Source organism: Podarcis gaigeae (assembly GCF_964106915.1).
Source record: "Podarcis gaigeae genome assembly, chromosome: 9".
NCBI lineage: Eukaryota > Metazoa > Chordata > Lepidosauria > Squamata > Lacertidae > Podarcis > Podarcis gaigeae.
In genome coordinates this window covers 41,260,188-41,286,779 of record NC_139685.1, presented here as the reverse complement: position 1 = coordinate 41,286,779, position 26,592 = coordinate 41,260,188, and the positions used below count along the sequence as shown (strand labels likewise).

The following is a 26,592-nucleotide window of genomic DNA, read 5'->3' as shown; positions in this document are numbered from 1 at the left end:
AGGTGGGCAGGGAGGGAAAGAGGCAACGAGAGGTGGTCTCTGAAGCGCATCCCCCCCACCCCAGTTAATGGTATAATCTGGGACCCCTTTTCCCCTCTCTCTCTTCTGGATTCTGGCAAGGCGCGCTGCCTCAAGGCATTTCAGAAAGCTCCTCCCAACGCAAAAACAACAGCACTCCTCAGCAGAGATTGAAGAAGAAAAACAAGGCCTGGCCATGGTGAATGGCTCCTGTCTTGAGAGGCTCTCAGGGAAGAGCCCTTGCTCAGTGGTATAATAATAATAATAATAATAATCATCATCATCATCATCATCATCACATTTTTATACTGCCCTTCATCTGAAGATTGGAAGGTGGTTTACAGCAGTAGAGAGTAGAGCGACTGGCTTTCGGTGCAAGTTCAATCATTGGCAGGTAGGACTGGGAGTGTTCCCTGGCTGAAACCCTATAGAGCAGCTGCCAGATAGTGTAGACAGTACTGAGGTAGATGGACCTATGTTCTTCTGTCTGTTATAAGAGCATAAGAAGAGCCGCTGGATCAGGCCAATGGTCCATCTAGTCCAGGACCCAGTTCTCCCAGTGACCAACCAGATGCCCATGGGAAGTCCACAAGCAGGAATTTCCCTGTTTTGGAACCATGGCGTCATATCAACATCTGTGCTGTTTACATTTACACCAAAAGCCGCCTCTGCCAACACGCCAGTGCTCAGTAACCCTCAGTTACTGTTTTTAAGGAGGTTACAGAAGGGTATGATTTGGCCATAATGTGGTTAAACCAGGCATAATAGGCTTCTGGGTTTCATGGGATGGTCTCCTAGCTCTCTTTCCATCACATGTTTCAAGTGTTGTGCCCTGGATTTGCTACTCAAGAGAACCCTCCAAAGTTAATTAACGTAGTTTCCCATAAGATGTACAGCACCAGTGGCATCTTGCTTGCCACCATGTTAGTACAACCCATGTTGAGGTCCCCACAAAAGCGCACCACTCCAGCCTCAGGATCTTTTGGAATGCTAAGATATGTGTAACACTGCAAGAAAAAAATGGAATGTAATTCTTAAACTGCAAAGCGCAGAACCTAGAAATACTGGTGGTGCCCTAGAGGCTTTGTGCCCTAAAAGGTTCTTTGTGCCATCATGCCAGTTCTATTTTATTCCAACAATTTATAGTTCCTTCCAATGAGGCTTCTTATCCCCTTTAAAACTTTCTCTCCAGTATCCAGAGCAGAGAGAGGCAGACTTCAGGCTTGTGGAATTTGCTTTTTGTTTTATTAGACCCCGAAGAGCTGCCAACTACAGCCAGGTTTGAAAAAACATACACTTAGAATTAAAAAGTATGGTGGCTTCTGAGTATTGAAATTGATATATATATTTTAAGTACCTGAACAGAACTGAGCCCCTTTCATAGAAAAAGCAGCTCCTTGTTACACCCAACTGTCTTTATTAGATGGTGGGATACTCATTTTGTTGTTGCTATTGTTAAATATTTGGGAGTCATAAATCCTTGCTAAACTACTTTCACTCACACAGAAAACTACCAGTAGACCAATTCTCTGCCTACCCCTGTTCTACAGTATGGCAGTCGCCATTTCAAAGCAGGAGAGGTGGCTATCATGCAACTCATTAACACTGTGAAGTTCTGCCAGTGGTAAATGAGTAAGCAAAGCCCTGCAGCCCACACAATATCTGCAAGGAAGACAAAGGAATAAGCAGCCCATGGTTAACATGGTATAGGTATTTGCTGCTGTATTGGTCCCAGTGAACAGTAAATACAAATTAAGTAGACTGATATATTTTCCTTGGGATAATGTTGATGAGATTACAGTCCTCATAAACTGAGGGGAAAAACTTATAATAGGTGTTTTGTGTTAATAAAATGGAAATGTTTAAGGAGCCACTGTTTCTTTGCAAAGGAGGAAGATAGGGAGAGAACCAGAAGAGGTGGAGACCCTACAACTTTTCTCCCAGCAGAGGAGCAACTGTGACAGCAGAGACGCCTTCTGAACCAAAGTAAGATACCTTTCAGTTTAGGTGCCAAGTAGTTGTACAGTTTTTTGCAAGGGAGCAGGATGGGGAGAAAACCAAAGCAACTTGGCAATGTCTCCATTACCTCATTGGCTATATCCCTGTGACCTGCCAGTTCCACCAAGTCTAGTAGGCAGCAGCTGCCACTGGGTGAAAACAGTATTTTTGAGACGGTGGCAAGTTGCATTTCAGGTTGCTACAGTCTAGCATTCCTGATCTTTGTAAGAGGCTCATCAAGAAATGAAATTTTGATAATAGTAGTATTTTCTGAGATATTCTCCAGAGCCATTCAGTGATAACAAGAAGTTACCAGGAAATGCAAACAGAAGCTTATATTTCATTTTTCTATACATCCACATATCTTGCTTCCATTACCATTTGTCTTGGCAAAGTGAGATTTACTGTTGTGGGTACCTGCATGCACCTACAAGATAACATATAAAGAAAATCAGAAAAGGCTCAGGAAACACAGCAAAATAAATCCCAGTCTCACCACTTGCTCCACAACCAGCACAGAAGCTGCCAACACCCAGAGACTCAAAGATTTGCAAAACAAATTTGTAGAAGTTTAGTCTACATTCCTAAGATAAAACTAATGAACACAATGATTCTAACACCCATAAAAATTCCAAGAGCTTGCGATTACCTAAGCATTAAGGTTTTGTTTACTTTGGTTTTCATTTAGTAGAGTTAAAAGATTCAGAAGGCCATAATGACGTTCACTTAATTACGTAGCATGCAGATATGTCTCTTGTTCTTGGAAGTAATTACAGGTGAAAGCAGCCAAAATTTCACTGGGAATGCAGCTTGCAGGGTGGATAGCCTTTTCTCTTTAGCTTGCAGGGAGAATAGCCTTATCTCTTCATTCCCCCACTGCAGTGGAACTGAGATCCCACCATAGCAAGTGCTAGGAGCCTTGTGGGAGGGGAGAAATCCCAAAGATTCATAGCAGTGATCTCTTTTCTGACCCAGCCTTACATTATCTGCCCCCTGCGCAACGTGCAAAAGGTGAAGCGGGCCATGTTCTTTTATTTCCTCTGATGGGCCTGAAGTCCTGTCTCCTGCTTCCCCGCCCAGTGGTCTTTCAGAGATTATTTTTTATTTTATTCGTTCTTACATTTGTATTCCACCTTTTCTACAAAAAGCTCAAGGAGGCTTACATATCTCGTTCTCGCCTCATTTTATTCTCACAACAACCCTATCAGGTAGGTTAGGCTGAGAAACAGTGAGCATCATGGCTAAGTGGGGATTTGAACTCAGGTCTCCCAGGCCCTAGTCCAACTCTCTAACCACTACACTATACTGGCTCAGAGCCCCTGGAAACTTCTGCTGTTTGATTCAGACATAATTCTAAGACAAACTGTGGCTTAGTGTGAATGCACAAGCATGAGGGCTCCCAGAGAGGAGATTGCAGCTGCTATGCTCCTCCCTCGGTCCTTTGGCTGCTATTTGCCAAGCTATGGTTTGGCTTAGCATTTTCTCTGAACTCGGGCTAATGGTTTGTCTGGATGAGGCATTTTGTCTGAAAGTTTGTCTGGAGGAGACAATTATAAGCATTGTTGTAGTTATTTAGTCGTGTCCGACTCTTCGTGACCCCATGGACCAGAGCACTCCAGGCACTCCTGTCTTCAGTTATAAGCATGCTATGTAAAATTGCTAGATACAATAGAACAGTTTTAGCATAACCAAATCCTAAGTGAAATGCCATTACATTTTGCAAGCTGTAACATTAAGCTAGAGTTCTTTTAGGAAGTTGCATGTTTCTAAGATCTGGAAAAACTTCTCAAATCAAGAACCTTGAATTTTAGCTGTCACTCTGGCAGATGTGTTTCTCTGCTAAATGAAAGACATATCTGTAAGCGTCCCCAATTTTAAAAGTTTTAAGATAGAATATTGAAAGTCTATGTGGGTCTGAATGCTTTGCTACCTTTGCTTTGTGTTTGAAAGCAGTAGTGTGTTTGTTTAAAGTATGTATGTATTATTTGTCGTGCCAGCATCTCTAGGCATGTAGAATAACAGTATAAAATATTACAGTAAAAAAGCAATGTGCACTAAAACTAAAATCTAAACATAACAAGTAATCCAAATACATTGACACTATTAATAGCAGGGTTTCCCACAGACATCTGGTTGGACACCGTGATAACAGGATGCTGGACTAGCATGGGCCATTGGCCTCATCCAGCAGATTATTTTTATGTTCTTATGAGGAACTAGCTAAGGCCTTCAGCATGTGGCAACACTATAATTGCATTGGTCTGCTACTTATTTGTCGGGGAGGCCATTCCAGACTATGGGTGCCACCACAGAGAAGGCCCCCTTCCTAGTTGTTGCTAGATGGACATGTGCAGATTGTAGCACAACCAGGCAGGCCTCTGAAGATGACCTGAGTGTTATGCCTGGTGACACAAGTTCAAGCACTCCAGCACAAAACACAAAATTTCTTAAAGCTAACACAAATTGGACAGGAAAACTAGTACATTGAAATCACCCCAACTGCTAAATGGTCTTTCCAATATATGGAAAAATAATTATTGGGTTTTGTTGTGTATATTACAATAAAGCAACGTAAATTTTTTTTTCATTGTGCTCAGCAACAAAAATTAAGCTCAGTTTTCCAGTAGATGGAAAAATTGAAATACAGAAATGAAATTAAGATAGTCCCAGATTTTGAATAATGCCAGAGATTGTCAGTCATAAAAGCCATACAAATCTCCAAAGTGACACAAAAGAACGGATCACAGAGATTGTCAAAGTTGCTCTTTCCCATTTATAATTGTCACGAAACCTTGTGCTTCTGTCTTCATAGACTATTTTCTTTGTCTGAACCCGTAGCAGTAATGCAAATAAATTCTATTTACGTTATTACAGGAGTTGGCCAAGACAGAGAGTTAAAACAGTTTTGTTTATTCTGGTTTTGATCCTTCGACCAACCTTTGCGCTTAAGAATTTCTACGCAGTACTTCAGATAGGAATTGTTAGTTCAGGTGTCTCTTAAAGCTACAACGGCTTTCAAATGTGGAAAACAAGAGAAAAGAATAATAAAATAAAGCCCTGAATAAAAAGGGAACATTGGAAAGGGATGAATATAAAAACCACAAGGAGTGGCTTGCTGACTGCGTGGTTGGTCACAGCTGTTGCTTGTAGAGCAGGGGCTACCAATTCTAGTCCTACTGCAGGAAAGTAACAGAGGAAGTAGATGAGCCAGCCAAAATAGGGCAGGCGATTCCATGGGAGAAACTGGCATAGAGCTGGAAGAGAAACCCTGAAGAGCCACTGCTACTCAGCAAGGACATTACTGAGCTAGATGGACCAGTTGTCTGACTCAGTATATGGCAGCTTCCTGTGTTGCTTGAGGTACAGGTGGCCTCAGTGGTGCAGAGTGCCTTCCATCAGCTTCTGCTAGTGACCCAGCTGTGCCCGTTTGGACAGCCTAATTTCTCTTGCCTATGCTCTAGTAACCTCTAGGTTAGATTACTACAACGTGTTAAACGTGGGGGCTGCCTCTGAAGACGGTTCGGAAACTTCAGCCAGTTCAGAATTCAGCAGCCAGGTTGCTCATCGGGGCAAGATGGTTTGAGGATATAACACCAGTCCTGGCCCAACTGCACTGGCTGCCAATTAGTTTCCGGGCTCAATTCAAAGTGGTGGTTTTTAGCTACAAAGCCTTAAACGACTCAGGACCGCAATACCTCAAGGGCAGCCTCTCCCTATATCAACTGGCCCGGACCATGCAATCATCATCTGAGGCTCTTCTTCATTTGCCTCCTCCACAATAGGTCTGGAGGGTGGCAACAAGTGAATGGGCCTTTTCTATGGTGGCTCCCCATTTGTGGAATGCTCTCTCCAGGGAGACTTGCCTGGCACCTTCATTACATATCTTTAGGTGCCAGGCAAAAACGTTTCTCTTCTCCCAGGCCTTTGGCTAATTCAACTACAGCCTTTGAAACTGTGGGGAAGGTTATGTTTTTGTTTGTTGTTATGGTATGTATGTATTTATTTTTAATTGTACACTGCCCTGTGATCCTTGGATTAAGGGCTGTACAGAACTTTAATAAATAATAGTAATAATGATAATAATGTTGGTAATAATTATGTATGTCTCCCTACATTGCTAATGTAGATTACTGTGTGCTGGAATGGCTGTGTAGCAGCAGCTCTCTCTTCCTCTGAGAAAGGGCATCCAGCATCCATTGACTGGACTTTTTGATGGTTCTTGCAATCATCTGAACAAGGAAAATGCACAAAGCTGTGGTCTGAGAAGTATAAATAGTTACTTTGTTGATTCATTGTTCTACTAAGACTTACTCTTTTGAGCTTTCTTTGTTGATAGTGGCACTTTATGTGACCATATAAGCAGTCACACCTCAAATTAACTTTTAATTGGAAATTAGTAAAATAAGGATTCCACTTCTGTTTGAGAGAGCTTGCAAACATAATAGCATTTCTGCAAAGCTGACCTAAAATCAGAGCGCTGCAAATGTCTCTTTAGCAGTGATGGCAAGAAAAGTTGAGCTGTCACCGATTAAGAATTGCTTACGTAGCCTAAATATTAAATCAATTTCTGGCTCCGAGGCAGCCCAAGGCTGGAATTAATGTATCAAAAAGTGGAAGGGAAATCCCTGTTCACAAAGGAACAAAAGGTTAATGGATTAAGAAAGTAGAAAAGCCAAGAAATAAGAGGGGCCTTTCCATTATGGAAAATGTTACTTATGAATGTGATAGTAATATTGATACTATTATGATATTACTTGATTAAACACAAAGGTTTGTCCAGAAGAATGGTTGGTTCAGCAGATTAATTAATATAAATAATATCAGGTTCCTGGAGGGCAGGCACTGATGGCTTAATTTTTGTTTGGGCTCAGTGGGTTCACTTATCCTGTTGGCTTTAAACAACAACAACTTGACAATGACATATCCATAGTCTCCAGCCTTTTCTTGTCTCCTCATCATCTGGGTTCCTATGTATTATGACAACTTACAGTTTCGTGAAACACCATAATAAGGCTTTAAAGTGGAGGTTTGATGTGTTAGGAAAATTAGAGCTATTTCATATGATACATTTCCTACATGGATTCCAGTTTCCATTCAGAAGCAGCATGTACTCTGTGCAGCATAAGTTTGGAGAGAACTTAATTTAGTGATAGAGCGCAGGTGTATGTGCTCGATTTGCATACAGGTTCAGTCCCTGGTAGGGCTGTCTGAAACCCTGGAGAACTGATGCCAGTCAGTGTAGATTGGGGTGACTAAACCTGTAGATTGGGGTAACTAAACCTGTTTTCCAGATATTTCTGGACTACAACTCTCATCCTCCCTGAGCACTGGCCATGCTGGCAGGGGCGGATGGAAGTTGGTGTCCAACAACATCTGAGAGGAGGCAGAGTCTCCCCATCAATGGAATAGACACTCCTGAGCTAGATAGACCAAGAATTTCTGGGTTTCATATTTGATCATATAACATCATGATTTTAATAACTGCAAGAAAGTCAGAATTGATGATAGGTGCCCAAGTAATGATGCGTGCCACTTTTTAAATTTATACAAAACAAAAAGTACTGTAGAAATAAGCACTGTGGAGTAACTCTCCTATATATTGCAACAAGAAGAGCTAGGAACAACATTTATACACCAAATATTTGTATTAAACACACAAGTTTGTTTGTTTCAGTCAAAGTTTAGGCCTTAAGACCTGATGTGATAATTTTGAACGATGGCTTAATAGGAATGCTGGTACAGTTCTTACAAGTGGAAAGACCAATCTGGTATTTTAAAGCAACTTTAAAATCCTCCCCCCTTATTTTGGAAAAGTTGTATATCAGTCCTCTCATTCTCGGTGATGCAACACTGATGCCTTTGCATTACTGCTTACAGATCCCAACTTTCTACATGAAGCTTATGCACAGAAGCTCACAGCTAATGTCATCCACACCAAACATTTAAAGCACTCTTACGCCATGTCGACAGTCGTTACTTCCCCCACAGAATCCTAGGAGCTGTAGTCTCTTAAGTGTGCCCACAAAGCTACAATTCCCAGCATGCTTAAGAAACTATGGTTCCCATGCTTCTTTGGAGGAAGCCATAACTTAAAATGATATAGGAATGCTTTAAATATACATTGTGGGGCTGGATCTAGACTCATCAGAGAAGTGTTTCAGTTTAAAGCGTAAATTTAAACAGGGAAAACGGGTAGAGAAAAACGGGGCTCTACGTTGCCATCTGATGGCACAATCTTATATCACACATGCAACTCATATAAATTGCTTTTTCTTTACCAGTCTAGCAGAGTCCTGGGTGTGACCTTAAGTGGGTGTGACCTTAGGCACTTCCTATGTAATGCATGCTATAATGTGCCAGCAATACTGTTACCACAAATCTGACACCTGCACTGGCAATATGCAGAAACAGTAGAAGATTTCAATCTACCAGAACACGCGAGGTTACTGACTTTAAGGTACCATCCTTGAGCAAAGGAACTCCAAAGGGGAATTCTGGCATGAAACTGCTAAATCACAACATATCAAAAAGTGTTCTTTATTTTGAACTGAAGAGAGACTATGCCTTCTTGTTCCACTACAGGGGTTAATACATTACTCTTGACATTGCAGAGTACAAATTATCTCCAATAGCTGATGTTGAGGAGAGTCACTCTGCTTATTCTGCATACGTTTAAGCTCTTAATTGCACAGGCAGTACTTTTCACATTTCATTGCCATTTTAACTCCCAAGTTCTACATATCTGCTCCCACTGCCTAACGATCACACTTTCTAATCATCTGATGAACTCTGATAAATGCGATCTTCTGCAACACACATTTTTCAGTTGTTGTTTTTCCTGTAACTGACTAACATGGCTACTCCTCTGGAACTTACATATAATTATAGAGTTATATGAGTCAGTTGTTATTCCTTAATGCTGCTCTTGCTTTTGTATGCTACATACAAAATAAATAGCAAAGAAAGGGATGAAGAAACAAAAGGCTGATTTTCACAGGTGTGTACACATGCATGGATACTTTTCCCCAGTCATGCCTCCAGTCTGGTCAGTGACCGAAATGATTAATTCAGTCAGTCATGCCTCACCCACTGCTGTAAAGACTGTGCAAAACACCCAAGTCCTGTAGAAAGCAGTAGGATAAGTCTTGAAAGGTCAGATAGGCCTAAAAGATTATGGAGATGGGAGAGGGCTGAGTATAGAAGTTTCACATATTGGCAAGTAGAAACTGCAATCACATCTGTCCAGTTTCTAAGCCTTTAGCAGGAATGACCAGATTGTTCTTCCTGCTTGTAAATCATCTGTGGTGAAGAATCACAGTTATATATGTTCTTTCCTGCTTTTCCTTTCTTTTCTTTTTTAATACCATAGATAGAGAAAGGGAGGCTGGAAATGAGAAATCTGGAATCTGGTATCCAGTGTTCATGTTTAACGGTGCTTCATATTAAGTCTTTATTATAGTCTTATTATGAGGATAGGCGCCTCTGCCATTGTCCTGTTCCAAAGGCAGAATCAATATGCAGTGGCATTTTACTTTTGCCTGTACTACTATATTTGCCCAGTAATAAACTGTGGCCCTTAATTCTGGAGTTGGGATGGTGGTGGTCTTCATCCTAATCATCCTACTAAGGTTTGATAATGAAAAAAAAGCACTGGCAAGGGGCCACCTACCAAAAGGCTGCAGCAGGCAGTATAATAGCAGTGTAGCAGGAGTCAGTAAACCTGGAATTTCTTCTTGGGTAGAAGCCAAATCTAGAGTTACAGTCTCACGTAGATGTCTGGAGTGAACAGGCATCTTATGTTAGAGGAGATCCTACATGGTACTCCCAGCCTTTGGTCCCAGGGCATCTGAGTAGCATCTTGGTATCATCACCACCATCACAGTTATGAGGATAAATGGAAAATAATAAATAAGTAGAAACAGAATTGTGAAAGGCGGAGGAGACACATTTAGGTCAATTACTGCTGTCCAAAGGCATGTTGTTGTTGTTTTGTCGTTTAGTCGTGTCCGACTCTTCGTGATCCCATGGACCAGAGCATGCCAGGCACTCCTGTCTTCCACTGCCTCCTGCAGTTTGGTCAAACTCATGCAGGTAGTTTCGAGAACGCTATCCAACCATCTCGTCCTCTGTCATCCCCTTCTCCTTGTGCCCTCCATCTTTCCCAACATCAGGGTCTTTTCCAGGGAGTCTTCTCTTCTCATGAGGTGACCAAAGTATTGGAGTCTCAGCTTCAGGATCTGTCCTTCCAGTGAGCACTCAGTCCAAAGGCATACCCTAGCACAAAGGTGAAGAATTTGTGGCCCACCAAGTGTTGCAGGGATGTTCCCATCAATCCTGGCCATCAGCCATGCTGCCCTGGGCTGATAGGAACTGGGAGCCCAACAGCATCCTTAGGGCTGCAGGTTCCTTACCCCTACTCTAGGGGTAATGGCTCTGAAGCCAACCCAACTGTAAGATCAGTTAAGAAAGAAAAAGATTTATTAAATCAGTTTAGTAGATACACATAGAGAAATCTAGAGTATATCTACAAACAGCATTGATATATATTGTGACAGGCACAGGATGGGGTTGGGGACTGATTTGCAATGGAGCCTTAACCTGTACCAGGTTGTAGCACCTTTATGGTTCTCTATAGCACCTCCTTCCCTAGCCTCAAAATCCTTCCTAAACAGGGCAGGATCACTGCACTAAGTCATATTATTGATCCTGATACTATCAACCCTTGATTGGCAACAGCTCTCCAGAACATTAAGAGATATTTTGGGGGGTCATTTTTATTTTGCCTGTTTCTGATCAGTGGTCTCACCAGTTGATACGCTACTGTAATGTTCTGAATCCGTACTGCAATGTCCAAAGGGAAAACATTTTCAGGCAGGAAACTTGATGGAGACACATATTCCAGCTGTACACACTGGTATCATAATTTCTGTAGCTTGATCCAACAAATTTCTATAGGTTATTTTTTAAAAGATACATTTCAGCCTTTCCAACAACTTTTTGAAAAGCAAATAGGAGTTTTTCAAAAAAAGGCAATGTATTTCGAAAAACTGAGTAGTTGACCAAGAGGGAGGAAGTAATCCCTTCACATATACACTGCACATAAAATGAAGTAAACAGACCTCAGTGAACCAACATAATCCGCTTAAAAATGATATCCACAAGAACTGGAGTTTACTAATCTCTTATCCAGTAAAGTAGTTTCAGAGCTATACATGTCAAGCCTTTAAGAAAAATCCCTAGCAGTGTCCATATACCTAAAACTCTCTCCTGCTATTTGAAGTTGATTTGCAACCCAGCTAGTTGCTTATATACACACTTCTCTGCACAACTCACGACTGTTCAGTTTCTTAAAGATGAGTGTGAAATCTGGAGAAATGCTGAGTTGCAAAGATTTTAGGATTTAGGATTTTATTCAGCTTATTTTCCAACTCATTAAATTCTGGCCATAAGAGAACTAGAGAAGGCTATATAAACATATGAAAGATACAGAGTAGCCCTCTTCAGGCATTCAGAAAAAAGTGAGGAGCAGGTGCACAAAAAGTCCCCATCCCCAACATCTCTCTGCATGCCAGCTCCCATATCTGATGTTTACACACTGATAATCCTTCATGGATTGAGAATACCATGGTTAGAATCTGCCCCATCCTGTATAATCAACTATTCTCTTCCAAGCTATCCTAATGGCATTCAGTTAACATGGTTAGCATCTCCTTACGACCTTTGTACTCTTCAAGGCATGAAAATCAGGAGAGGCATAGCTAATGCACATGTCCCAAGGCAGCTTCATAGTTTGAGCCCTCATGCAATCTTTTGAATGCCTAAAGTGGACTACTGAGTCAGAGTAATGGTCATCTCATTCAGTACTGGGCAGCACAACCTTAGCTTGATGCTACTTGACTAAGCCACCTTCAGACAGCCATTTTCGCCCCAAGGGATTCCATTCACTCCATGGCTCCCGAGATGTCTTCCTGCTTCGCCAGTCAACCAAATATATAAAAGACAAATATAGCCAGAATCCTGGGAGTGACAGTGAGAGCAAGCAGCTTTTAAAGCCTGACTCAATATACTACATGCCACCCTCTGTCTCATTAAATCCACTTCTGACGGGTGGTATAACTTTTTCCTTTTTTCTATGGCTGAAAGCATTTCTGTAGTGTGATTGCAGAGGACTGCATTGTGTGGATTTCTTCAAAGAGCGTTCTCTTGCCTTGAGAGTTCAACAAATTACCTGTACTGCAAGCACAAAGTAGTTCCACAGAACATCTGTTATAAATAACACTATTATAAAATGTTTCTGCCTGAAGGCTTAATCGAGGTCCATGAATATTCAAGAAGAAAACTTACAAACTCTAAAGAGGAGGAGGAGGAAGAGGATGTGAATGGTACATTACCAAGGCATTATATATAGGTGGAGAGTTTGCAAGGGAGAGCCCTTGATATAGCAGGATATTATTTTGCTTCGGATGATTTTGCTCAGGGGGGTTGAGGCCAGAGGATTAATGGTTCTTAAATATAAAGTTATACCAGCATTTATCAGATTATATTATTCTTGACTTTAAGCCCTTTTCTTGATGCTTTGGAGATAAAGTGATGCTATTCTATATGAAAGAAATGGCTCTTATCATGGCTCAAATGAAATATGATATTTATCAGATCCAGCTTTGTGTAGTAACTCATCCCTTGAAGCACAAACTTGAGATTATACTCTCTTTCTGGATAAATATATTAGCTTAAAAGGATGAAAATCAATGCCAGAGTTTTTCAGCTTCATTACAGTAAACTGACCAAAGTGCTTAACATTTAAAATGATGCTATGATCTTGCCTTGATCTTAAATGCTCTGCGCTGGAACTCCTTATGCTCCTAAGGGGAATATTGTCATCATATGAATAACAGTAATGGAAAGGATGTTTGCACATGCACCGTGGAATTGTTTTTTCCATTGTATTTTCAAGTATAAACACCACCACCTAAGATCAATAATGTTGTTATTTTAAAAGTATCGTTGATGTATGCACACGACACAATAACAAACATCATAAGCAGATAAGATTATTGCTCCAAAGATTTTAAGATTATAAATTTCAGTAGATAACCAGACAACAGAGGGGGGGGGAGAGACAGAAAGAAGGAATAGAACAGGAGAATGATATCCACAAACGAAGTTATATGTGTTTAGACTTAGTTCAAAAACTATTTTATTCTTAGTAAACATTACAAGCAACTAAGGTAAAGGCAAATATAATCATTTGAAAAACATAGATGTAACTAAGGCTCAAACTAAATTTCAGCTTTTTGTAAGTGTGTACTTTACTCTTCACAAAATGCTCATTTTAAGCCCAAACAGAAATGACGGTCCAAGTTAAAATATTGTGAATATTTAGTATGTGGCACATTGTGCACTTTAAAAACACCAGCTGCTGTAGCTGTACAGTGGTACCTTGGTTTAAGAACAGTCCTGTTTAAGAACAATTTGGTTTATGAACTCCGCAAAACTGGAAATAGTGTCCCGGTTTGCGAAGCTTACCTCTGTCTAAGAATTAAACCCAAACAGTGGAAGGCAACTGGCGGTGGGAAGCCTCATTAAGGATAGCACGCCTCGGTTTAAGAACGGTTTCAATTTAAGAACGGACTTCCGGAACGGATTAAGTTCGTAAACCGTGGTACTACTGTAGTTCATCATCCTGAGAACCCTCTGAGCTGGGTTACAGTTTTAACATTTCACAGATGTAGAGCTGAGAAACGGTTATCTGCTCCAGCCCACCCTACAAGGGAAACCTCTGATTTGAAATCTGACCCTCCATTTTCAAGTCAATCCACCGATGTGACAGAGTGCAATTTTGCTATTACAAAACTAGATAACTGTTTTAGCTGTTTTAACATATTATATGCATCACCTTGAGACAAAAACATGGAAAGTGGTATAATAATAATAATAATAATAATAATAATAATAATAATAATAATGGTGATGTAGTATTAGTAGAGTTCTAAAATTAAAAAATCAACAGCAGAGGCAGATGACATGTTTTTCAATCAAATATTTTGGACAAAAACTCCCAATAAGCTTAGCCAATATTGATGATGGGAGCTGTAATCTACAACATCCAGAAGGTACCAAGCTGGCTACCCTTACTATATACACTAATAAAATACAGTAGGCTGCAACCAAGCCACATAGAGGGATTGCAATAAAACATGGTTTGTTTTAGTATAGAACACTGTAGTTCCGCAAATGACCAGAGAGTGGCAGAATGACAACAAAAACAAGCACAAGCTGGTCAAGTGTTCCCTTCTGCAACTAGGCTCTCAGTCCTATTCTGTTTTTAGTTACAAAACAGAAACAATAAGAGGACATGAGATACTGCAAGTTAAACTAATTAAGATTAGATAGTATATGAGGATATTCCAGTGAAGTGAAAAAGAGAAAAACTAGAGTTGGCATTTCTAAATACAATATTTGATCTAATTTGCTTATCTTATTTAGTCCACACAGCCAATGCTGATTGTCTTATCTACCTAGAGGAAAAGATAACTTTAATGCAAATAATATTCCAGATAAGGATTTTTCGGTTTTATTTGTTTCACTCATTAGCCACATTTTAATACCTGTATATGAACCTACAGTGTCTAAAAGGTAAAGAGCAAGGTGATAATGCAGCTTAGTTAAGAGTACACCCATTGCCTAAATATCAATAAAGCACCTGAATGTGTAAACCATTTTTCTCTTTCACTTTCTGGCAGACTTTATTTAAAAGTTAAGGGTTGTAGTCCTTCTCAGGGTAAAGGTAAAGGGACCCCTGACCATTAGGTCCAGTCGCGGACGACTCTGGTGTTGCGGTGATCATCTCGCTTTATTGGCTGAGGGAGCCGGCGTACAGCTTCTGGGTCATGTGGCCAGCATGACTAAAACGCTTCTGGCGAACCAGAGCAATGCACGGAAACACCTTCTCAGGGTAGTTGACAGATATAACACATTAATTTCAAGGGGTTACTCAGAGTGGGACTAGTGTTGGCGACAATCAGTTTTTGTAAACCAATCCTCATGTTTCTTGAGCAATTTAGTGAGGAAGGAATTTGAACTTAATATTTTATTAGGGACGCGGGTGGTGCTGTGGTCTAAACCACAGAGCCTAGGGCTTGCTGATCAGTTCGAATCCCCGCAACGGGGTAAGTTCCTGTTGCTCAGTCCCAGCTCCTGCCCACCTAGCAGTTCAAAAGCATGTCAAAGTGCAAGTAGATAAATAGGTACCGCTCTGGCGGGAAGGTAAACAGCAATTCCGTGCGCTGCTCTGGTTTCGCCAGAAGTGGCTTAGTCATGCTGGTCACATGACCCAGAAGCTGTACGTCAGCTCCCTCGGCCAGTAAAGCGAGATGAGCGCCGCAACCCCAGAGTCATTTGCAACTGGACCTAACGGTCAGGGGTCCCTTTACCTTTACTATTTTATGTTATAGATCAGCACAATAACATTGTGGCAAATCCTGTTTTCCCATCTTTGCACATTCAATGCCACAGAGCGCAAAGAGTACTGCAATTTTTTCTCTCTGAAACTGTTTGTGTATTAAACTGAAATCCAAGCCAGATTAAAGCATTTCCTGGAGCGGAGCTATTCAAACAAAAACTAGGGGGCAAGCTTTGTGGGGACCAAGAAAAACTATGTTTATTTATCCATCATGATGTTTTTGAATTCCTGCTGAGGAACAGAATTCCTCTATCTATGAATGCAGTTTATCGAAGGAAAAATGCTCCATAACTTGAGTAAATAATATATACTAGGTACTCTAATTTAGCCATGCTGGATTGAATCTGTTCTAACAAACATACTTTCAGTAATTTTCTCTGGCAAAATATGTTGGCTTGAACCAATAATTTTAAATAATTTACTGATGACTCCTACTGTGATTCTGTGATGCCAGAAGTTTTTTTGTGACTCTGCCCATGGTCCCCAAAATGTGTCCTTAAAAAAAAAAAAAAAGAATCAGCCACACCTACTTTTACTCCTCAGCCATGCCTCATTTGATATGCAGCCTGCAGTGGGCTGACCATGGGTCAATATGGCCTGAAAAAGGCAAGCCACCCCCATTCATGAGCCTCAGAACTGCCCGTATTTGATCACTGAAATAATTTCCTCATTTCTCAGCGCTAGAAAATAGTGCTCCAAAGGACTGGTATGATTCTGCTTGTTCAATTATATGGGAATTTAAGCACCAGGTGTGGAGAGCTGTTTTATTCCCTAAGGTATCCACTTTAGTTTTATTGTAATTAACGTTCAGCAGATTCTCCTTGCAAAAAGAACTTAAGGCTACTTCTAAGCAGTAGATGGAGGCCTGCTTAGGGAAGGAAAAGGGTTGCATGTTGTTTGCATAAAGCAGTGAAGAGAGCTTTCTTTTCCCTTTGACAGATGGAATGAATTTCTCATACCTGGTCTTTGAGGCATAATTGTTTATAAAGAAGTTACATGGGAATGGATGAAGTACACATCCATGTTTCCACATTACTATATACTGGTTAGGGATACAGTGTTGTTTATAAGCAATACTGGAAGGTGCAGCTCTAACCTTCAAGCTATTATTATTGTAAAGAGTTCACACTAACAAAAAAAAAAAAGTGATGATCCAGACAGGTTATTTGAATAGTATTGAAAGCACTACAAAAGCAATGAACTAGGAAGCCTTTCACACAGACACATATTTATGCAAAAAACAGGCAAAAAACAACATAATTATTAATTGTGACGTAGCTGGATCTGAAACCATCCTCCTTGGCAATAAATTTATATTGGCAAACCATTTCTCAAGATGCAAAACTAGATAGTTTTCATAGTTGGCCTTCATGTTAAGTATAAATGTCTATAATTTGAGTTGGTGCTGTGCTCGTACTTGTAGATGAAAACTATTATGCGGCAGACAACAGAATCGGGTGATAAAATCAAAATCGTTCCTCATAATCATAGCCCATCCTTTAAGGTGTTCTTAAATAGCTCGCGTCTGCCATCATTTTCCAAAGACTTGCTATTAGAAAATTGGGTGATCAGTGCCACAGGTTCTGGGGCTGTGGTAAAAAGGTAAAGGTAAAGGACCCCTGGGCGGTTAAGTTCAGTCAAAGGTGACTATGGGGTTGCGGTGCTCATCTCGCTTTCAGGCCGAGGGAGCCGGCATTTGTCCAGTTTTCCGGGTCATGTGGCCAGCATGACTAAACCGCTACTGACGCACTGAGGTGACGAGTGCCAGAGTGCACAGAAACGCCGTTTAGCTTCCCGCCGCAGCGATACCTATTTATCTACTTGCACTGGCATGCTTTCAAACTGCTAGGTTGGCAGGACCTGGGACAGAGCAACGAGAGCTCACCCTCTCACAGGGATTTGAACTGCTGACCTTCTAATCAGCAAGCCCAAGAGGCTCAGTGGTTTAGACCACAGCACCACCCGTGTCCCTACACTGGGCCTATGACAGCAGGCCAGAGGTCATAGACATAAGATTGCTATTAAACCCCTGAGAGACCTACGGTAACTTGGGAGAACACAAAGATGGTGAAGAAATGCTGTTTCCAAACACAATCTCATTGGGCTATATCCAGTTGTGTTAGTCCTTGAGCATAGTAGGTTCCTACTCTCACAAGTGAATGCTTTCTTTCTTCTCGCATCCCTTCAAATCTGTTTCAAATAGTTATGGGATTCTCTGGAGCAGATTTGAGTGGGAGAAGAACAGTCCACTTGTACAACATAGGGTCACCCATTACTTAGTAGCGTTAGTCCTTTCTTTACAATCTCTACTAACAAATTTACAAAAGTTGGCAGACTTCTTAGTCTGAATTGCAATTTCTAAGCAGAACCAAATATGTCTCTGGTCAGTGAACTTTTTGGCTTTCAAGACAGATTTATAGCCCCCCTTTTTTCCCAACTACAACAGATTTAATTAATGATGAATCTTTTGAAAATTCTCCTTGCAGGGTTGACCTTTCCTTAGCAGCCTTACATCTCGATTGAACCATAATACTCTATTACCTCTTGCTGTAGAAGAAATACTAAGTACCATGAGAATAGAGTTTATGATGTCATCTATCTGTTGGCAACAATATTTAATACTGGACGGAAGATCCTTCAGGGATCCATGAAAATGCAGAAAAGTGGTTTAAGCAGAGTGTGGTTTTAGCTTTAGTAACCATTTTGGTATCCACAAGTACTTAGAGGGGTGGGGAACTTAATAGCCTCTGTTCCTTGGCTCTTCCTTTCTTCCTTGGTGTGCCACACCCCACTCTTCCTGGTAGCTCCTTGCTGAAATAAAATGACACAGTAAATGGTCACTTGTCCTGAGACCTGTGTTTCAAGGAAAACAGCTGGATTTCCCCATCTTAATGAAGTGATTACTTCCTTAATTAGAAATACTAAACAGAAATTTTCAACTCACTTGATATCTGATTTGCACCATGCCATTTGCAGCAATGTATTATTAATGTGCTTGTACTACTGTTGTTAACAGAGTAACTCTAATGCAAAGTAAAAAACTGTATTATACGAGAGCATATATTGCATGCCAAATATAAATAAAAATTGGTCTTATGGAGTGACAATAGTAAAAAACAGAAAGTTGCCTTGCAAACTCAGTTTGGCTGCCGCTGTTTGCTACTGTGCAATAGTATAATTGAAATCAGATGATGCAGTTACTTGCCGTAAACAAACGGCATGTATCCAATTGATTTTGTCCTGTACAAAACGTTATCATGTGACTGCACCAAAATTAAAACAACTTGTAAAATGGAAAGTCCAGTGGTGGGAAAGGAGACCGATCCTGTTTTGTTTAAATATCAATGGTAATGATCTCTACAGCATGTTTACATTAATGACATTAATTACAACGATCCAGAATGCAAGTCAGCTAATGCGCTCAACGTTAAACCACATTTCTGTTGACCTTGAGTTTTCATCTCTTTGACCTTATGTGAAATTACACTAGCTAGTGGATTATGCGTTGCTCTAATTGTTCCTTTACTTTAACATTGGCCTTTACTTTTCTCGCTTTGTCCTAGAGTTGTTTAGCAAAATGTTAAAATAAACTTTTCTTTAAACTTTTCTTGGTGGTAGAACATGCCATTACCAAGTAGCCCTTAGCACCATCATGATCATATTTAACTGTTTCATCCGGAAACCCTAAAAGAGTTTTTATTGTTAATATTAACTACATATACATTCTGGGGTTCCTCAAAGGAACTCAAAGCAGCGTACATGGTTCTTTGCTGCCACTCTGTTCTATTGACATACCTTTATTAATAAATACTTCAAATAAATATCAATACAGAAAAAGTCATATGTCAGTTCTGAGCTGTAGTTAGTGCAAACAAGTGATTTGTTGGTGAAAACGTCAGAAGATAGCTGTTACAATATTTGTCTACATTTTTTTCTGCTTGTCTTTGAGGATGGCAAAAGTTCCCATTAAAGTTTCATTGGTTAAAGTACAGCGTAGTTTACAATTCACAAATCAATAAAAAACACACATCCATACAGATGATAAGGGCCTCACTTGCAGATCTCAAGGTGTGGCCCAACACCTTTATAAGGTAGCATCAATACCTTAAACAAGGGGCAGTTGTGTATAGGTAGCCAGGGCAGATTCTGAACAATTGGTGTTCTATTGGTCCAATTTCCTGTGCTGCTCAGTACTGTGACAGATGCATTTTGCACTAGTTCTTATATAAGGTAAAGGTAAAGGGACCCCTGACCATTAGGTCCAGTTGTGGCTGACTATGGGGTTGCGGCGCTCATCTCGCTTTATTGGCCGAGGGAGCCGGCGTACAGCTTCCGGGTCATGTGGCCAGCATGACCAAGCTGCTTCTGGCGAACCAGAGCAGCGCACGGAAACGCCGTTTACTTATCCGCTGAAGTGGTACCCATTTATCTACTTGCACTTTGACGTGCTTTCAAATTGCTAGGTTGGCAGGAGCAGGGTCCGAGTAACAGGAGCTCATCCCGTCACGGGGATTCGAACTGCCAACCTTCTGATCAGCAAGTCCTAGGCTCTGTGGTTTAACCCACAGCGCCACTCGCGTCCCGTTAGTTCTCATATGTTAGTTGCAAATAAAGTACATATTTAACCCAAATGAAGCTTCTATAGTTGAGAATATTGACCTTCATAATCTTTGTAAGCAATATCCCCCCCCCAAAAAAAAGCAATCAAGGAAAAGCAATTTTCATTATACTTTACACCACTTGTTTGTAGCTCTTGAACCAGCAGTACTTCCCAAGTTCAGTGATGAGTCTTGTATACTGAATATGAGCTAATTTGTTAAAGCACCAGCTATAATAGATTTCAGTTCACTTCAGCAGATTCATTATCCAGAGATCAAATATATACATACATGGCCTTGTGGGTTATAGCCTGAACAGTTAAATGAATGGGATTTTTAAAATAAAAAAAATACAGATTGTAATAATTGTATTAAAGCTAAAATGTATGTTACCATCAACAAAGAAGTGATGATAAGCAAGCATCCTGGCATTTGTCAGCTAATTAACACCTATAGTTAGCTAAAAACTCATTATCTTGATTAGGCGGGAAATGAGCTAAGCCCTACTACATTCAATTGGGCTTACTCCTGTGTAAATATGTAGAGAATTGAGCTATGAATAGCAGTGCATAACAGAGCTCTGTGGCAGTTAATGTTTGCTCATGTCTGTAGTTCATGACTACAATCATGTATACAAAGGTGATCTGTAAGGGATAAATTCTCAGCAATAAGCCTTTTGTAACTGCAAGAGATGCTTGCTTTTATTTTAATAGTTCACATCTGCCAGAGCTAATGAGTAAAATATTCAGGTTCATCTACATGAACTCAAGCTGATTATTTGTGGTGGTGTTGGGGAGAGCCTAAAGGACAACAAACCTGGCTCATTTTAGAAACAAGTGTTAAATTTTAAGACTTTATAAGTAATGCCCAGTCCTAGTGCCTCTGTTAATTAAAACCTCTACATTCCCAATATACTTTCCTCTGTACTTAGTCACTTTAATTTATTATAATTTGTTTCTTCCTCTCATATCCTAATGAAATGTCATATTTCTAAAATGGAGAAGTGGATTACATAAATAGGCTGTTTTTAGAATTAATGAAACCTCCTCAGTGTGTTAATTAATCCAAAGTTTTAACGAGGGATGTATTCAGAATGATTAACCTGCCAAGGTATTGAAATTGTTCTCTCCAAGCCCAATCCAATCAGGTAAGGTGGGTAATAATAGGAGACAGGCAAGTCTCAGGAGTGGCGCCTAGGCCTCAGAATTCCCTTCCCCAAGGTAACTTGGGTACCAGTTTTCTTTTTAGTGCCAGATGAAGACCTTTTTATTTGCCCAGGTATTTTATGCCTCTGTTTTAAAACTGGTCTTATTTTCTCTGGTGCACTTTTATATCTCTGTCTTTGTACCTGATTTGAGTATATTTTTAGGTGCATTTTGAATTTCAAAGTGAATTGTATAGTTTTTCTGTTTGTGTGTGGTTTTGTTTGTTTGTTTTTGCTGCATAAATTCTCCAAATACATTAATATAGCACAAACCAGCTCACCTTATATCAGTATTTTACAGCAGAGGGTGTGTGTGTGAGAGAGAGAATTAATAAATCTCATTAATTTCAATGGTGCTTACTTTCAAGTCAGTATGATTATGTACTGTGACCATGCTGCGAGATCCTGCAAAACAGAGCATGCTGCATCAGTGAGGATCGCTTCCTAGCTAAAAATCCGAAGTAAGTGTGCATAGAACAGGGCTGCAAGCCTCTTGATGACACTTAATCATGCACACTATCTCAGCAATGTGTCCACCACATCTTATATTGCTTCAGACTACAAATATGTTACATTACAGTATATATAAAATGCCAAATACAAATTGCACTAATTATCTAGAAATCTGCCTAAATATTACAGAAGTATGCTAAATTTAGAAGACTACTGTAGTAAAAATACTGCATTTTCATTTCCCACCCCATGTGGACGTTATTTTAGGATACTTCCTGTAGCCATAGACATGGGAATTGGGTGTCAAAAGATTTACTGGAGAGAAAGAGAGAGAAAATAGTTTTACACATTTTCTTGGAAAAGTCAAAAGAACTGAGAAAAACAAAAACAAAATTTAGATAAACACAAGCTGTCTATCTAGTCTGTAAGCCACAAGTAGCCATTTTTGGGTGGCTGTTCGTATTACAGAATTTTAACAGTGAGATTTGCCAGCGCTCTAGTTTATTGAACAAGTATGCACAAATTCTAAGTGTGGAAACTTGGATAATCCAAAGGTGGCATGAATGAAGTAGGTATGGCAAAGTGAAAAGAGGACAGGGCTCTTGTACCTTTAATAGTTGTGTAGAAAAGGCATTTCAACAGGTGTGGCTTTGCCATGCAAGCTATACCTGTTGGAAACCTCTCTTTATCTGGCTAGTCAAATAAGGTTGTATTTATTTTATGTACTTATTTATGATGTTATACTGCGACAGTTGTCCCAAAGTGGTTTCCCAAAACAATAAAATAATATCTGTACTACAATCAGTGGTTTTCTTCGAGAAAAACGGTGCTGGCGGTAGTAACCATGAAATCGTTACAGTAAGTGTCACATTTTTAATATTTTTTGGTAGATAATGATTTATTAGTTTTTGATTACATTCCAATAATAGCCTCATTATAACAATGTCAATCTATAATACAATTATTACTATCAATCGTTCAAATACCAAATTATATCATTTAATTAAAGTGCCTCCCCCACGTGCTAAATTTGCTGGCTTTCTTATTTTCTTTATTTCTGCGTTCCAAAATCTTATTAGTTTCAACTACATTCGTCATAACAGTAATTCCCTATACAGCAGCTGCAATGTTAATAACTTCTATTCGTGTTGACACATTAAATGATTTATAAAACCTTTTGCAAAAGAGCTCTTCCCCTTTTTACACACACAGTTCCATTTGATGTTATAATCCATATTGCTAATCCAATTTCTTCCATCCTCACTTGTACAAGTATAATTTGAACTAACTTTCAGGGGAGGGTTGCCAAATCATAAATGTACAGAGGAAAACTTTAAATAAACATACCGTAGGCTTCCCCCCCATCTTTTGCACCATATGAAGTCTTATCTCAAATACAAACCTTAAGTCCTTGCTGTTGGTTTGTTCCAGTTTGTAATCTCATCTCTTCTAGCACGCACCTATACTTTAGTCCAATTAAGCTCTAATCAACAGGAAAACCTCTGCTTCTTAATGGCGGCGTAGGAGGGCTTTCGCCAGGCAAAATGCTTTTGCACTCAGCACCTCCCTGGCCCCTGCATTCCATGCTGGAGCAAGGTAACGAGATGGCCTGCGAGTGAAGCAGCCCTGGGGGGAATTTGCAAGAATGATTTACCCTCTATCATCCTTGTTTTTGCATCTCCTACGCTCTCCCACTGCCGTGGGGGCTGCTTCCATGAAGGCAGACTGGAACCAGAAGCCAGTAAGTGCCACACTTTTAACCAGTACTTTTCTTCTAGAAAAAAAGGCGCTGGTGTACCTTTCAGTACCCCCAGAAAAAAAAGCACTGCTTGAGAGGAAGATGATGATGTCTTCATTTGGTGATGACAGAGCATCACTGATGTGCTCAACCATGCTTCCAGGAGGAAGTTGGGGTCTCATAATGAATGAGAAGGTTGTATTTGACATCCCCACACACTGAGCAACACTGTCCCCTCTACTTTAGGAAGAAGCACTTAAGGGTTTATATGTTCCAATACGATATAGGCAATCGGTGCAAATTCAACACAAGTAGTGTGAGGCCTCATAGCACCCAAAACCCAGCTAATTCTTGAGTGGCAGCATTCTGCACTAGTTTCTCGTTCATCTTCAACAGTAGCCCTGTGTAGAGCTTACCACAATAGTCAAGGTAGGACATCACCAGAGCATGCAGGATTGGGATCATGCTATCTTGGTCCAGAACTACCATAGCACTCAATACCATGAATAGCACTTGTGCCTCCAGTGATAAAGATGGACCTACGAGCACATTCAGACCACTTACCTGCTCATTCGAGGTCAGTGTGACACCATTCAGAATAAGGCTGAGCACCCAATCGATGAACATAAGAACCATATGTATGTGAACTTGAATGCAGTCAATGGGAGTTTTTAAGACTAAAAAAAGGTTTTGGTGTGTGTGTGAGCAGACTACCCCTGACCGTTAGGTCTAGTCACAGACGACTCTGGGGTTGCGTGCTAATCTCACTCTGTAGGCCCAGGGAGCTGGCGTTTGTCCGCAGACAGCTTCCGAGTCATGTGGCCAGAGCAGCACACAGAAACGCAGTTTTCCTTCCCGCAGGAAGCAGTACCTATTTATCTACTTGCCCTTTTGACGTGCTTTTGAACTGCTAGGTTGGCAGGAGCAGGGACCGAGCAACGGGAGCTCACAGGCTCTACTGTGCCCTTAAAACAATAATGCCAGCTTGGTTGAGAGCAGTGAAGGCATAGAATAAATAATTATCGACAGATTTAAATACTTTGCATAGAGAAAACAAGTACAAAAATATGGGATCTCCATTCCCTAGTGTGCCCTTGCTAATTATAAATTGGCAAAATATATAACACTTTACTTTTTATTCTCATGCCATGTTCTTTACTTTTTTCATTCAACACCCCCAAAAGCAGTGAGAGTTAATATTATCATGGTCAGTCATTGTCATATAAGATGCTAGTTGTGCCCACTGCTGGAATCAGCAATTTGATTGTGTATTGTTGGAATCTCAAGATTTTGAAAACAACCCCCAGACATTTTAATTTAAGAAAGCAAATATACACAAAGCACATGGAATCTGGTGACTGGCACAGAACCAGGCACATTGTGTAACTGATTCCTCAGAGGCGAGCTTCTTTTTCTTTCTTTCTTTTAAAATTGCTATTTAGTTTTATTCTCAATTGTGGATCAAGAGCCTGTAACTTAACCAAATTTCCTCCTATTTCAGTTCAATTGATGATCACTTCAAGGGCAAACAATACATTATACACAGATATGTGTAACAAAATCCCTCAGTTCTATTTCCTTCCAAAATGAGACCCACACTTGAAAAGTTGCAAACTGAGACACAGAAGCAGCACGTCTTGTTGGTTCTTAGTCCTTTTCCTCGCAGCCAAAAATTACCCCCTCTAGCACTTTTTCACACAACAAGGAAAAAGATACCAATATCTATGTTGTATGTTGCTAGCAGTGAGGGGCATGAGCTTTAAAGAAACAGTGCACAACTACAGTATATTTGAGAAACGATAAGCACTTTTGATAGAACCAGAGTTAACTGGAATAAATGAGTAATTCTTAGGCAGCAAACTACTAAACACACTTACCTAGGACTAAGTCCTAGCAAACCTAACAAGGATTACTTCTGAATAGACATATATAGGAAGGCGCTGTTACTCAAAATAACAAAAAATGCATGAATAACTCTTTATGTCACAGATGATCTCAGGTCTGAGTCATACAATTGTGAATATTTTTTTAGTGTAGTGTACACCCATCTTAAAATAGGGCTGTAATCCAAACGGGGGGGAAATCTGGCCAAGGACAACAGAACAGACATAAAAAGTGAAATGTTTAGGTGGATCATAGTTTGCCATGTCGTGGAAAATCTTTCTTAAATGAGTTGATCCAGGATATGTGAGCTGACATCTTGACAGCTATTTGTGCATTCCTAAGAGACTGTTTATGACCTCAGAATCCCTCAAAAGAAGTAAATTATAGTGCTTCCTGCATAATAATAATAATAATAATAATAATAAAAATGTATATTCAAAGCGATAGGTTTGCTGCCTGAAAGTATTAAAAATAAAGGAATATATATATATATCTTACTATTGTCTTAATAGTTGTAGAGAAAGAACATTATTATTTATTATAATTTACAGAATGCCTAATATGTTCTAGATACTACACAGAAATAATTATAATTATAAACCCACAAGACCCCGCCTGCAGGCTTGGAATCTAAACATGAGGACAGTTAAAGAGAAATGAAAACCTTTGAACAAGTTGGGAGAAAGTGAAAGGAGAGTAGGAACAAAAATACAATAATTAACTTCAGAATATGAAACAGAAAATCGAAACAACGCATTAAGATGAAAAATACAAGACAGGATATGTCACTTGAATATTCCATCCACAAGATAACTAAAGAAAGAACAAATACAAGGAAGAGAGTAAGGGTGTGTCACTTTACCAAAAAGATTAGTGTTAGATGAATGTAGGTCCTGGGAAGAATAGAGGAATATAAATAAGAAAGGAGCAATATTATGAAGAGAAGTTCAAAACTTACTGCAAAAACAGCAGAGAGATCCAGTAAAGGGAAAAATATAGATACATAAAAGTGAAGAAACAAACATTAAATGAGCAGAAGAGTTAAAAACTAAGATAATGTTTTACGCTGAGCAACAGATCAATTTTCAGAATGTTCTAGAGAAAGAATGGGGATAAAACTTTGTCCAAAGCAGAAATATGAGCCAAAGAGAAGGATAAAAGATAACACCTAAACACTTGTTGAGAAGATTAGAGGGTAATATTCCCAACTGAATGAGAAAAAGAAGCAAGCAGCAAA

At 39.9% G+C, this 26,592-nt stretch overlaps 1 long non-coding RNA gene across 2 annotated transcripts in view; it reads left to right on the top strand.

Annotated features, from left to right (window-relative positions):
- LOC310852560 overlaps nucleotides 1-26,592 on the top strand; it is a 215,407-nt gene that overhangs the window by 98,687 nt on the left and 90,128 nt on the right. The window lies entirely within an intron of this gene.